Source organism: Hemiscyllium ocellatum, chromosome 17, assembly GCF_020745735.1.
Source record: "Hemiscyllium ocellatum isolate sHemOce1 chromosome 17, sHemOce1.pat.X.cur, whole genome shotgun sequence".
In the NCBI taxonomy this organism is placed as follows: Eukaryota; Metazoa; Chordata; class Chondrichthyes; order Orectolobiformes; family Hemiscylliidae; genus Hemiscyllium; species Hemiscyllium ocellatum.
The window spans coordinates 11,220,612-11,236,216 of record NC_083417.1 but is presented as its reverse complement, the minus strand read 5'-3'; positions in this window follow the sequence as shown (position 1 = coordinate 11,236,216).

The window sequence follows — 15,605 nt, the reverse complement described above, 5'->3', positions numbered from 1 at the left end:
TCTGATTTCTCTTCACAGATGCTGCCAGACCTGCTGAACTCTTCCAATAACTTCTGTTTTTGTTCTCAGAAATAGGACCTTAAATTTGGATTCAGAGATGGACAGACCTACCCAAGTGACTGAAGCTTGGCCAGCTATCCCTCAACAGTACAGGTAATACCTAAGTCTCAGTCATGAGTCCAAGGCTGTGTTTAACCTGATGCAGTTTTATACTGTCATGTTAAACTGACTGAGTTATCAAGATTGCTGGCCATATTCACTATGTCCACTGGCATTGATCAGGAGAGGGTAATCAATTAATGCTATCAACAAAATTGGTTAAAGAGGTTAGCTTTAAGGACTATCAAAAGAGAACTCAGTGAGATTTAGGAAATTGATTCCAAAATTCAGTGTCCAGCCAGCCATGGTAAGGCTGTCAATAGTGGAGTGATGGAAATGGCTTAGTGGAAGAGATCAGAAGGTCAGTAATCACATTGATGTGCTATTGGCATTCTCATGAAACCTACATTAGGTCTGTTAATAGTAAAGGTGAATTCACTTATCAGTCAGCAGCATCAGACTTTGAGTGACTGTGCAGTAGCACCAGGCACATCTTTCCAATAGTGATCACAGCATTATTACCGATTCTGTTACATCGAGATGTGTCTCTTACACCTCAGGCACTGCACATCAACCTAGCAATAAGAGCAAGAAAGAAAGGGTGAGAGGGAGAATGGCAGCCTGACCAAGAGAGAGTATTATTTCATGGTTGTTCCTCCTAACTCAGAACTCCTAACACCCATATTCCAAATGACACAAGAAATAGGATAGAAAGCCAAGTACCCCCTCTGACCTGGGACTGGTTACTTATCATCTTTCAAGAGCAATTAACAAATTTAACTTGTATTGTAGGATCAGGTCCACACTCTTATGAATGAATACTGTTATGACACGGGGTAAATCCCTCTGCTAATTTAAACCAGCAACACAGAAAAGATTCCCCCGTGCTGTAATCTGTTAAAATTTAAGAGGCAAAGAACTATCCCAGAGGTCACTATTTAAAGTAAAAACTAATAACAACTTTATTCTTTAAGTCCAACAGAGAATATTAAAACCAACAACTATTTACAACCCCTTTCTCTTAAACCTATCTTTTACCTCCCATTCTACATACTAGTCCAATAAAAAGATCCAGAATCACGGTTCCAAACCAGCCAGTTTTGCCAATTCTCCTTTTGTAGATTTTCCTCTGTAGATTCTCCCCGGTCGGTTTTGATGTTCTGCTGTGCAAACTCCTTCCACAGACAGGTACCTCTCAGAGAGCTCTTGAGCAAGCAGCCTACATTTCTTTGTCTCTTGGCAGTTCTCTTTCAACTGTTCAAAATGTCTGGTTTCATACCCCAAAAACATTGGATCATTTCATTGGTTTTAATATTATCAAAATACTAAATTCGCACTTGATTGGAGTTTGGCTACTTGAGTGTTAATTTAAATGCAAGAGTTTGGTGCTGGAAAAGCACATCAGGTCAGTCAGCATCGGAGGAGCAGGAACATTGACATTTTGTGCAAAAGGCCTTCATGAGGAATGTTCAATCCACGTGAAGGCCTTTTGCACAAAATGTTCATTCCTGATGAAGGGCTTTTGCTGAAGAATTGATTTACTTGCTCCTCAGATGCTGCCTGACCTGCTGTGCTTTTCTAGCACCACACCCGCGACTCCAATCTCCAGCATCTGCAGTCCTCACTTTTGCATAATTTCAACTGTTTGGCCAAATTTGAATTTGTTTTTGTCTCATGGCAACCCATCTGCTGCAAGCTGTTTCAACCAAATGTTCCACAGTTAGCTTATTTAGATCACTTTGTGCTGTGTCCAGCAGGCCTTGCTAGCCTTTCAACTCTCTTAAAAGTGCAGGACCTTTACATCTTCATAACAATAGCAACATGTACTGTTGAATATTATTATATCCAGAGGGTGATAGCTGCTTGTGGAGTAGTGGTAGTGTCCCTATCTCTGATCCAGTAGACTCAGGGTCATGCCTCATGCACTCCATTAGTGTGAACCACCATGTCTGAACAGCTTGGAAAATATCTCCACAGAAGAAGGTTAGTGTTGGATTTTAGGATCCCTTAAAAAACGGAATTTTCCCAGTCTTTGTTGTACAGCACGGGATTTTATTTAACAGCCATAAGAGCAGTAATTAACTTCCCAAAATTCTAGCAAATGAAAACAATGGGAAAGATTTAGAAAAAACCATGGCGGTCATGATGCGCTTTGAATTGGCATGAAAAATTCATCTGCCCCCACATGTACTCTATTATCAGTGAGTGTGTGTTTCTACAAAAATAAGGTGTGTTTGTTCTTGGAAGAAAAAGTAAATCTATTTTCAAATGAAGATGGTCATGAGGAATATGGTCATCCATTGAGTGGCTGCCCCAGACAAAAGAGTGCAGACAATTGATTGGAACAGAGAAATTAATCCACCCCCCAGTATGTTGAGATACCAATAAGTCTTGGGACAGAGGGGATGTCATTTTGAGTAGTTCTCATCAAGCATAACCTTTTTGGCAGAATTTCTCTTCAGGTGGTCCCCTGAGAAGGATCCTCATTGAGCAATCCTCATCAGTCAGATTGAAAATGGACAAGAGAAGAGGAAGATCCAGGGGTGAGTTTCTTTGTGCCTTGACTAGAGAGCAGGATATTGCCTTCGCCACTTTTAACAAGACTTATGTATTCCCCACTCACAAACCTGTCCTCAGGTTTTAGTGAATTATCCCATTTCAGCTTGGCGAAGAACATTGTGCTTACAGTTTAGCTCAGCCCTCATCTACAAACACTATTGGATGTAACTCATGTTGCATGTTAAGTTGGTGCAAATTCTTGTTCAGATTAGGAACTGGCGCCGCAGTCAAGCAGCATGTAACAACTGTTGAACATGTTTTGGGACATATTTTCATTCTCTGTCCTTACCTTGTTTATATGTGGGTGTGGGTCTTACTGGGTACGAAGAAATAGATGAGTTTGGCACCTATTTCAGTATGATGTGGCATGCAGTATTGTGTACTCCTGGGCTTAGAAAGAGTTATAGGAACTATTTTCTAAAGTTTTCTGCTGGGTTCTGATCATCAACTGTACCACCTCTAAGGATGGAGTAGAGGGCTATGCATGTCTCCTGCTGAGCATTCAGCATAGCTCCTCACATACAAAATGCCAAGTTTCAACAGTTTATTTATCATCGTGTCTTAAGAATGCCTGAAGCTACAAGGGAATAAGGCTTGTGCCATGCATTAAATTACAAATCTTTAAGGTTACTGGAATGGGTAGCTACATCATTTGCAGAAATTGTCTTATGTTGTTTCAATCATTAAGTTTGCAACCAGGGTCAATGGATTACATTAGATCCTCAATCTAATCTGATTTTCATCAGTTTAGATTTGATCACTTGCGTTGTGCTAAAGTTAATCACTTGTTGTTTTATTTTTAAGATTTGTTGACTGACCAGTACAAATAGTCTAGTGCACCATACCTTTCCAAAATAAAGGTAAAAGATTGAAAGAAAAAGTGCTGGAGATCAGAGCTGTTCAGGCAGTATCCTTGGAGAGAAAACTTCTCCACTGTGATCTCTAGCACTTTTTGTTTTCAGCACAGATTCAAGCATCTGCAGTAATTTACTCCGACAAAGCTAAAGGATTGTTTTCCTTTGGAAGACCAACACCTTTTGTTTTTTGGAAGTTACAACCAAGAGAGATCCTTAGATAAGTCCTTGTATTGGACAATGACTGCATAACTCTCTGCGTTTTGCTAAGACACACATTCCCTTGAATGCTGTTTCCACCACATCATTATAGGCTTTCATACTAGAGACAAAACACTGATCAGGATCAGGGTCTCAGTTCCTTATAAATGTGAACTTTTGACTCTTGGTTTTGTTGATTACCTTGAGGGCAGAAGTAGGGGATATTTGACTAATAAGGGAAACAATGGTTGTTCAGTAGATAAAAGTTTGGATTGATGCCACAGTTAGCTGCGCACTGATTGTTTAAAGTTAAAAATCATACAACACCAGGTTATAGTCCAACAGGTTTAATTGGAAGCACACTAGCTTTCGGAGTGACGCTCCTTCATCAGGTGATAGTGATGAAGGAGTGTCGCTCCGAAAGCCAGTCTGCTTCCAATTAAACCTGTTGGACTCCAACCCGATGTTGTGTGATTTTTAACTTTGTACACCCTAGTCCAACACCGGCATCTCCAAATCATGACTGATCGTTTAGAGTAACTGAGTGGGCAGAATGACCTACTCCTGCTCCTAATCCATATGTTGTTTACAAAAAGATTGGCACAAAATGTATTAGGAGAAAGGATCACTTCCAAATAGGAAAAAGGAAGACAGTAAAATAAATGGAGATGCAATCATATAGCATCTTTTGAGACCCCGGGCTATAACCACTTGATGTTGACATCATAACAGCCAATCTGCTCATAGCAAGGGCAAGATCACAGCAATGTGATAATGACTAACTACGCTGCTTTTTGTGACATTGAAATAAAACATGATGACCAGGGAGAACTCTAGCAAAAAACTGCAATTCCGAAAAGGGATATAAAGAACGGTTGAACGGTGAAGGATTGAACAATCCCATTGGTTCTGAAAGATTTTGAGTGGGATTGCCTATGGGACTATATAGATAAAGGCGCGAACACTGATTCACGTCAAAAGAAACCAGCAGTGATGGGCAAGAACTCTACATTCAATCAAAGAATATTGAGTGTTGCTTGGAGTTCACCACAATTATGAAGAGATATTTTCCTAACCAATTTGTTCATAGATATTTTCCCACATCATTGGAGAGGCAGGACTTGAACCTAGATTTCCTGGCTCGGAGGTAGATACACTATCATAGCACCACAAGAATTCCCTGCATTTTGCTTTGGACTTATTTTCGGCATCAACCCATTCTGAGATATTTTAAACATCTCCAGAGCATGTAGGATTTAAATTCGGGTTTTTTGGCTCAGAGGTAAGGACATAACAACTGTGCCACAAAAACTTCTTGGTTTTTCTTTGGAAAATAATGATAAAATATGAATTACATGGGAGCAACCCTGAAAAGGGGCAAGAGTGGTTGCTGGATGTTCAGAGTTTAGATCTTTTAAAAAGAGGATGGGAGTAGTATTGTTAATTAGGGAGTGCATCACAGCTGTAGAGAAGGAGGTTGTTGACGAGGGTTTGTCCACTGAGTCAATATGGTTGGAAGTCAGTAACAAGAAAGGAGCAGCCACTTTATTAGGTACTTTCTATAAACCCCTCAATAGCAACAGAGAGATGGAAGCACAGATTGAACAGCAGATCTTCGAAAGATGCAAATGTAACAGAGTTGTTGTTACGGGTGACTTCAACTTCCCTAATGTTGATTGGAACCGCCTTAGTACAGATGGTTTAGATGGAACTGATTTTGCCAAGTGTGTCCAAGAAAGATTCCTGACTCAGTCCGTAGGTAGGCTGTAGGCTGACTAGAGGGGAGACCATACTGGATTTGATGCTGAGCAACGAGCCAGGCCAGGTGTCAGATGTCTTGGTGGGGGAGTATTTCAGTGACAGTGACCACAACTGCCTCACTTTTACCATAGCCATGGAGAGGGATAGGAGCAGGCTGTATGGGGAGGTATTTAATTGGGGGAAGGGAAGTTATATTGCTGTTAGACAGGAGCTATGGTGTATAAATTTGGAATGATTGTTTTACGGGAAATGCACAATAGAAATGTTTCAGGAGCAATTGTTGTGAGTGTTAGATAACTGTCCCACTGAGACAGGCAGGGAACGGTAAGGTGAAAGAGCCTTGGATGACAAGAGCAGAGGAGCTTCTCGTCAAAAGGAGAAAGGAAGCTTGCTTAAGGTTGAGGAAGCAAGGATTTGGCACAGCTTTAGAGAATTACAGGGTTGCTAAGAAAGAACTCAAAAATAGACTGAGGGGAGCTAGGAGGAGGCATAAGAAAGCCTTGGCAGGAAGGATTAGGGAAACTTAAAGGCATTCTACACCTACATGAGGATTAAGAGAATGGTCAGAGAGAGGGTGGGGCCGATCGGGAATTGTGGAGGAAACTTATGTCTGGAGTCTGAAAATATAGGGGAGGCCCTAAATGAGTTCTTTGCTTCAGTATTCATGAGAGAGAGGGACCTTTTTGATAGTGAGGACATCTTGTACCAGGTTAATAGGCTTGAACAGACTGATATTAAGAAAGTGGATGGGCTGGAAATTCTGGGAAGGATCAAAATAAATAAGTCCTCAGGGCCAGACCAGATATATCCAAAGTTACTATGGGAAGTGAGGAATAAGATTGCTGCACCTCTGGCTATGATCTTTGCATCCTCACTCTCCATGGGAGTAGTACCGAGTGATTGGAGGGAGGTGAATGTTGATCCTCTATTCAAGAAAGGGAAAAGATAAATCCCTGAAAATTACAGACCAGTCAGTCTTACATCTGTGGTAAGCAAGATACTGGCAAGGATTCTGAGAAATAGGATTATGACTATTCGGAGAAACATAGTTTGATTCAAGATAGTCAGCGTGGCTTTGTGAGGGGCAGGTCATACCTCACAAGCCTTCTTGAGTTCTTTGAGGATGTGACAAGACAAGTTGACAAGGCTCAAGCAGTGGATGTGATGTATATAGATTTCAGTAAGACATTTGATAAGGTTCCCAGCAGTAGACTCATTTAGACAGGTGGGAGGTACAGAGAAAGTTTAATGTCTGGATACAAAATTGGCTGGCCGAAAGAAGACAGATGAGTAGTAGTGGCTGGAAAGTATTCTGCCTGGAGGTGGTGTCCTGCAGGGATCTGTTCTAGGGCCTCTGCCCTTTGTAGTTTTTATAAACAAGTTGAATGAAGAAGTTGAAGGGTGGGTTAGTAAGTTTGCTGATGACACAAAGGTCAGTGGTGTAGTAGATAGTGTCGAGGGATGCTGCAGGCTCCAACAGGACATTGACAGGATGCAGAGCTGGGCTGAGAAATGGCAGATGGAGTTCAAACTGGATAAATGTGAAGGTCGAATTTAAATGCTAAATACAGAGTTAAAGACAGGATTCTTGGGAGTGAGGAGGAACAGTGGGATCTTGGGGTCTATGCACATAGATCCGTCAAAGTTGCTAATCAAGTTGAAAGGGTTGTTAAAAAGGCTTTTTTATTTGGATTTCATTGACAGGGCGATTGAGCTACAAGGTTTTGTTGCAGCTCTATAAAACCCTGGTTAGACCACACTTGGAATATTGTGCCCAGTTCTAGTTGCCTCGTTATAGGAAGGAGGTAGCTGCTTTAGAGAGGGTGCAGAGGAGATTTACCAGGATGCTGCCTAGATTGGAGGGCATGTCTTATGAAGAGAGGTTATGAAGAGGGCTTTTCACACTGGAGAGAAGAAGGAAGTGATTTGATAGAAATGTACAAGGTTTGGAGAAATATAGATAAAGTAGATAGCCAGAGTCTTTTCCCTAGGGCAGAAATGGCTGTCACGAGGGGACATAATTTTAAGGTGATTGAAGGAAGGTTTAGCGGAGATGTCAGAGATAGATTCTTTACACAGAGAATGGTGGGTGCGTGGAATGCACTGCCTGCGGTTGGAGTAGAGTCAGAGAAGTTAGGGGCATTTAAGTAATTTCTGGCCAAGCACATGAACAGCAGTAAATTGAAGGTTGTGTAGATTAGGTTGATCTTAGATTAAGATAAATGCTCAGTACAACACTGGGGACCGAAAGGCCTGTACTGTGCTGTACAAATGTTCCATGTTCTAAAACAAACACCAAATTTAGCAGAACAGGCTCCATCTAAAATTAAAAAAAACCTTGTAACCAAATCATCTCCAAGATTGAAATGTTTCCATGAATGATGGATATTTATAAGTGATGTATTATCAGACAAGTCTGCTTTAAATACAATCACTAACCCAAATACAGTAGAGCTGTCAATACCAATAGGGAAGGGAGTGAGATCATGGATATCAACTGTTCTGATCATAAGATAAAACACCGTGTGTGCACACCAGTCAAAAATATGGAAATCTGGCAGCTTAATTACTGTATAGTACTTGTTTTTAGAAACCCTACAGTGTGGAAGCAGGCCATTTGACTCATCAAGTCCACCCTGACCTCATTCCCTGCAATCTTGCTTTTCTCATGCCTAATAATCCATACATTAGTTGGCACTGAACCATAGCCAATCTATCTTTGGACTGTGGGAGGAAACCCATGCAGATACAGGGAGAACATGAAAGTGCCACACAGTTACCTGAGGGTAGAATTGAACCAGGCCCCATGGAGTTGTGAGACAAGATTGCTAACCATTGAGCCATTCTTTCAGATGTTGGAGGCAAGCCTAACAGTAGTTGGAATAGGCCATTAAGACACAGAGCGTGTTCATGTACTGGAGTTGAGCGAGTGTGGTATAATATAGTATTTCCCTCTTAAGAGGCACAAATGAAGGATCAAAGCAACTCATTTGCTAATATCTGAATTGATGAAGTGTTGTCATTTGTGTGCATGTTTAATCATTTAGCATATACAGTCATCGAGTCATAGAGCTGTGTAGCATGGAAATAGAGTCGAAAAGTGTGACATCTGGAAAAACACAGCAGGTCAGGCAGCATCTGAGGAGCAGGAGAGTTGACATTTCAGGAGTGTGAAGGTATTTGTCTGAAATGTCGACTCTCCTCTTCCTCGGATGTTGCTTGACCTGCTGTGCTTTTCCAATGCCACACTTTTCGACTCTGACTCTCCAACATCTGCAGTCCTCACTTTCTTCCAGTGTGGAAACAGACCCTTCAGTCTAATTCGTCGTGATGACCAGATATCCTAAATAAATCCAGTCCCATTTGCCAGCATTTGGCAAAACCCTTACTTATCATATACCCATCTAGATGCCTTTTAAATGTTATAATTGTACCAGCCTCCACCACTTCCTCTGGCAACTCATTCCATGCATGCACCACCCTCTGTTTGAAAACTTTGTCCCTTAAGTCCCTTTTAAATCTTTCTCTTCTCACCTTAAACCTCAATTCAATTTGATTCCCTACAGTATGGAAACAGACTCTTCGGTCCAATAAGCCCATACTGACCCATTCCCCTACCCTATATTTACCCCTGACTAATACACTAACACTATGGGCAATTTAGAAAGGCCAATTCACCTGACCTGCACATCTTTAGATTGTGGAAGGAAACCGGAGCACCCGGAGGAATCCCATGCAGACACTGAGAGAATGTGCAAACTCCACACAGACAGCTGCCTGAGGTGGGAATCGAACTCAGGTCCCTGGTGCTGTGAGGCAACAGTGCTAACCATTGTGCCGCCCCTTAAAAAGACTTTGGTGAAAGACTAACATCTGGGACAACTGTGAGCTTTTACGGTTCGTTGGCCAAGGCAATTTTCATATTTCAATCTTCAATTTCTTCTTTCCTTCACCACAACAAATCACACTATGCCCTCTAGTTTTGGACTTCCCCACCCTAGGAAGAAAACCTTTTCTATTTACCCAATCCATGCCCCTCATGATTTTATAAACCTCTATAAGGTCACTTCTCAGTCTCCGATGCTCCAGGAAAAATAGCCCCAGCCTATTCAGTCTCTCCTTACAGCTCAATCCCTCCAACCCTGGCAACATCCTTGTAATTTGGAGATGCCGATGTTGGACTGGGGTGTACAAAGTTAAAAATCACACAACACCAGGTTATAGTCCAACAGGTTTATTTGAAAGCTAGTGTGCTTCCAATTAAACCTGATGGACTATAACCTGGTGTTGTGTGATTTTTAACATCCTTGTAAATTGTTTCTGAACCCTTTCAAGTTTCATAATATCCTTACCATAGAAGGGAACCCAGAAATCAATGTAATATTCCAAAAGTGACCTATCTATCCCCACTGTAAGTCATTTTACTGTTTTTCCCTGTAGCGACATGCATATTGTTTTTTTAATCAAGGCTAATCAATATTAATTAGTTGGGTGATAAGCACACCCCCAATTTGAAAATAAACTTTCCATTGTCATAGATACAGCTTTCTCATAAGACAGTGGAATACCCAAAGAAGAATAATTTAATCGACCACAATGATATTAATGTTTTGGTGAAGTAATGTATTTTGACATTGTTCTGATGAATAGGCTCAATGATTGAATGTGAATCATTACAAATGTTGTGGAATACAACAACAGCAATAATTTAGTAATGGTTAGGACAATCTTATATTGGATTTAGAACAGAATTATAATGTTCACGTGGTGGCTCAGTGCTCAGCACTACTGCCTTATAGTGCCAAGGACTCTAGTTTGATTCTGCCATCAGGTGACTGTGAGCAATTTGTGCATTCTTCCCATGTCTATGTGGTTTTCCTCCGGGTGCTCCAGTTTCCTTCCACAGTCCAAAGATGTGTGAGTTAGATGGTTTGACCATGGGAAATGCAGCATTATAGGTTGGGTGGGGGGAGCGGGTGGTGGGGGTGGAGGGGGGATGGGGAGTGAATTTGGTTGAATCCTTCTTGGACAGTCAGTGTGGACTCGATGGACTGCTTCCACATTGTAGGGATTCTATGATTCAGTTGTTCTGTTGCAGAAGGAGGTGTATAGCAATTGTATAAACACCAGCCTTTGAACACTTAGGCTCAGTACCAATCTCCTAATTTCCCCCATAAACCTACATATTGTTTCTGTTTAAATTGTCATCTAATTCCATCTTGAATGTGTCAGTTATGTCATGACACATAGAACCATTGGCTGTATGACCGATTCTATTAGTGTACAAAGGTGTGCCAGCAGGATAAGAATGTTTTTTCCCGGAGAACAGATAAGAGTGTAAAACCCATTCAGCATCTGCTGCTGCCCTCAAGACCAGCCTGAAAGACAAGGTAAAAGTGTTGGAAAACAAAGGAATTATTATAAAAGTGACAATTCCTTCCAGAATGGATTAGCTGCATGGTAATCTTTATTTTAGATTTTGGTTTTATTGTCATGTGTACTTAAATACAGTGCACAAGAGTGCAGTAAAAAGTGTACAATGTCACCACACATGGTGCCCTCAGTATAACATTTTAGTTACAACAGTAGAAAAATAAAGAAACAAGTTAAAACGTTCAATCCTGCAGTCTTCTTAGTCTAAATGTTGAAAAAAAAATGAAGTTCAAAAGTCAGCCCTGAAGCAACCTGAAAGCCGAGAGTATTTTTTTTGTTTATTCATTTTGTGGGATGTGGGTATCGCTGGCTGGGCCAGTATTTGTTGTCAGTTCCTAGTTACCCCTTGAGAAGGTGGCGGTGAGCTGCCTTCTTAAACCACTGCAGTCCACGAAAATTAAAATCTCTGCTCCAGCTATTGATATGTTCAGAGTACAATGGGAATGTTACCGCAGCAACTTGGACTCCTTGTGAAGCTCCGATGATTGGGAGGCTGGTATGAGTCAGACTGGTATCAGCAGTACAGGGTTCAATCTCCATTCTGTTTGGGGAGGGATATGAGACCTCCCTTTTCCACCCTAACCCTAGCGGGAAGCATGGCACTGTTGTTCAAAACTGAAAGAAAAGAAGACTTTCCATCAGCAAATTCAAAATTCTTATTCAGATACTCAACTCTCTTTGCTGTCTTCTTCCCAATGTTCTTCAGTCTCCTCTATGGTCAATTTTTGGGCCTTTCAAAAAGCTGATTCTACTCAACTGTGTATCAACTTTTTCTTGTCAAAGATCCCAGAACTTTTGAGCACCTTTATAGAATTCCCCTGTCCAAACTTGATTCATCACTTACCAATCTCAGTGTCTACACTTCTGATAACCACCCCCAAAAAGTCTCCTGTTATTTCTACTGAGCAGTATTTTATACGCCAAAGGTGTTATGCGACTGCAAGTTCCAACTGAGCTCAGAAAATATTGGCAAGGTACTGAATAAAAATCATGCTCATCCGTCTGAAATTAGAATTTGAGACAAGCAGCGAAAAATCATTTGCCTGAGAAACTAATCAGTAAGGTGGCAATAGAACAGTAACCTTTCATTATATTCCTGTGAACCTACTTCAATTTATGTGACGAACTTTCAAGATCTTGACAATTAATACAATGTTCGGACTTGCACAATACTCATAAAATGGAAAAAAAAATAATTACTATTGTGGTGTCATACAGTGAGGCTCAATTGGCATCAGTCTCGCCTCTGAATCAGCAGGTTATGAGCATGCCACCAATCCAGAATCTAAGCATGGAGGAGTGGATTTAACATGCATATTATCCCAACGCAGAGCCTAGACATCAGGCGAGCCCATGAGAAATCATAGCCACTGTCTCACTTTCCCTGCACTGAATGCATGTATTGTCAATTGCTTTACCTCACAGTGAAAGCTGATACTGAGGGACACTGTGCTGCCAGAACTGGCAGGTTTCAAATGAGCTGATAAATCCAGGTTGTGCTCCCATGGATCAGCTGGATGGTTAAGATCCCGTGGTTCTGTGTATTGAAGAGTGCTCCAGTCCCATTAGCAATACTCCCACTTCCAGCAATACCACCAAAAATCAAATCTAATTGGTGTTAATGTTGATGTGGGGAATATGGCGGTCCACATTTGATGATAGAATATAAGAATGTGGAATATAGGAACAGCAATAAGCCATTCAGACCATCAAGCCTGTTCTGTCATTTTTAAACTGGTCTAATTCTTCAACTCCATTTCCCTCACACTCCATTGATTCACTAAGAGACTAAAACTCTGTCTATCTCAGCCTTAAATAAATCAAACATTGTATCATCAACATCCCTATGGGATGGTGAATGGCCAAAGATTCATAACCCTTTGAGTGAAGAAACCTTTTCCCCTTTGCAATCCTAAATTATTTCTTGTCCTAAAACCTTTGTCGAGATGTTTTGATTTTCCAAGTTTGTCCACACGTTCAAACCCCGTCTTAATGTTTTAATAGGATCACCTCTCATTCATATACACTCCAGAGAATATAAACCAAACTTAGTTAACTTCTCATCTTGAGATAATCATCTTTCCCAGGGAACAAACTAATAAACCTTCCCTGTCATGTCTCCAGTACAATCATTCCATAGAATCCATATAGTGGGGAAACAGGCCATTTGGCCCAACAAGTCCATACCAACCTGCCTCCCTACACTTTCACTGTAACCCTGCATTTCCCATGGCGAACATATATAACCTACACTCCCCTGGACACTAGGGGCAATTTAACACAGCCAATCCACTTTACGTGCAATTCTTTGGACTGTGGGAGGAACCGGTTGGAAACCCACACAGACACAAGGAGAACATGCAAACTCAAAACAGGCAGTTGCCGGAGGGTGGAATTGAATATGGGTACCCAGTGCTGCATGGCAGCTGTGCTAACCATTGAACCACCATCCTTGAATATTCTTCCTTAACTATGAGGACTAATTTTGCACAGAATGCTTTAAATATGGTCTTAAAAAAGACTTGAATATTTGCAGCAGGAATTTCTTATGCTTACTTTACAAACAATTTGCAATAAAAGCCAACATGTCATTTGACTTCTTAATCGCTTTCTGGACCTGCATGTATTCCTTGAGCAAGTATTTGCAACACCCAGCATTAACATTTATGAGTTTCTCCCTTTTGAAAATGTAGTTTGCCCTCCTAACCTTGTGATTGTACAGAATAACCTCATACTTTCTCAATCATACCATCTGCCATCTTGTTGTCCTAATGTGGCACCCCTGCACAGATCCTTGTTGTCCCAACCTGCAAACTTGAAAACTCCCTGTTCATTTCTACTGTCTGCTTCGATCCATTAACCCGAATGTGCTATTGCATTGTCCCCAAGTCCATGAGCCCTTTCGTGTGGCATTTTATTGAATGCCTTTTTGGAAATATGAGTAAATGACATCTACCGGTCCCACTTTATCAATCCTTAAAAATTGCGGATAAATTTGTTATCTCATAGGCGATGATTTTTGAAGCAACCCTTCGGAATAAAGAATCTCAGTAGAAGCATCTCTTAGCTGTCAGCTACAATTTCTATTCTGCCCTGGTCCCAATAATGGCATACAGCCAGGATCAGTGCATTACTAGTGGCCCCATGAATTAAATATCATATAATTCAAGTTTTCATTGATGCACAGTACAAACACATTCCACATAGATATGCAATGATAATATAGCTTTGCAAATAGTAATTATCAGAGGGTGCTGTGATACCAAATCATCCTTGACTTGTCTGTTCTGTTAAATCATTCTTGATAGACTTCGTAAACTGCGCTGTGTAGTCTGTTACACCCAGAATAATAAAGAGCTGGTGACTTTATTGCAGTGTGTATTAACTATATTCATTATTCATAGGACTTTAATTATACACTCAGATGCAATATTTGAAAGATATACTTTTTTAATGCTTTTTTTGGTCATTGTCAGAGGTTGCTTTACTACTGAATAGCTGTTGGTCAGGTGACTGTTCAATGAATTACTCAGAAGTTAGAATAAGTAAGTGATTGCAAATCAAGGATTTACTTTATGAGGAAAGGTGAAGAAAGTTTGTTTTGTTTCTGGAAAAGTAGAGCTTGCATCATTATGAAAGAAGCTAAACAAATTGCTTCTGGAAAATTACTCATTATGGAAGATGGTCGAGATATTTACTAGGAAGTGATGGCCTAGTGATATTATTGCTGGGGCATTATAACCCAGAGAGCCTGATATGTTCTACTGACCTGAGTTTGAATCCCACCACAGCAGATGATGAAATTTCAATTCAATAAGGCAAGAACAGGAAATAAGTCAGGAATTAAGAGTCTAATGATGACCCTGAATTTATTGCCAATTGTTGGAAATACCCATTTGGTTCATTAATGTCCTTCAGGGAAGGACACTGCCATCTGTTTCTAGTCCGGCCTATATGTGACTCCAGACCCACAGCAATGTGGTTGACTCTGGGTCAATTAGAGTGATGTCCTCATCCTGTGAATGAATGAATAAATCAAAAAAACCACAAGGTAAGGATAATGGAATTGTACATCATCTGCATTTGTGCTGAGAGACATGCAGAATCAGAACATGAAGGAAACACTTAGACTAATAGAAGTCCTATATCCAGGTGCTATCAGCATGGACTATGATCCGGAGTCCCCCAAACAGGATTTAAACCTAGTGCCTTCAGAAGTGAGAAAAATATTGTTGATGACCGGGGTTTCCAGAACCAGGGTCCTACCCTAAGGATAGAGGGTAGGTCTTTTAGGAGTGAATGAGGAGTAATTTCTTCACCATGACAGTGAGCGTGTGGAATCCTCTGCCTCAGAAGTGATTAAGGCCAAGACATTAAATGTCTTCAAGATGGCTTTCAATATAATTCTTTGCTGCAAAGGGATCAAAGGGTAAGGGGTGAAGGCAGATACAAGAGACTGAGTTGGATGATCAGCCATGATCATATTGAATAGTGGAACAGGCTCAATAGGCCGAATGGCCTACTTTGATTTGCTCTGTTTCGATGTTTCCAAGATTACTATTGAGTTGTGCTGTGGGTGTTTGTCAGGAGAGCTGTGAGGCAGTTCAAGGTTGGGAAGGGTCTGTTTCCATGCTGTACATCTCGATGACTCTGTAACTCTAAGTGTGAGAATGTATGTACTGATAGTAAATGGTATAA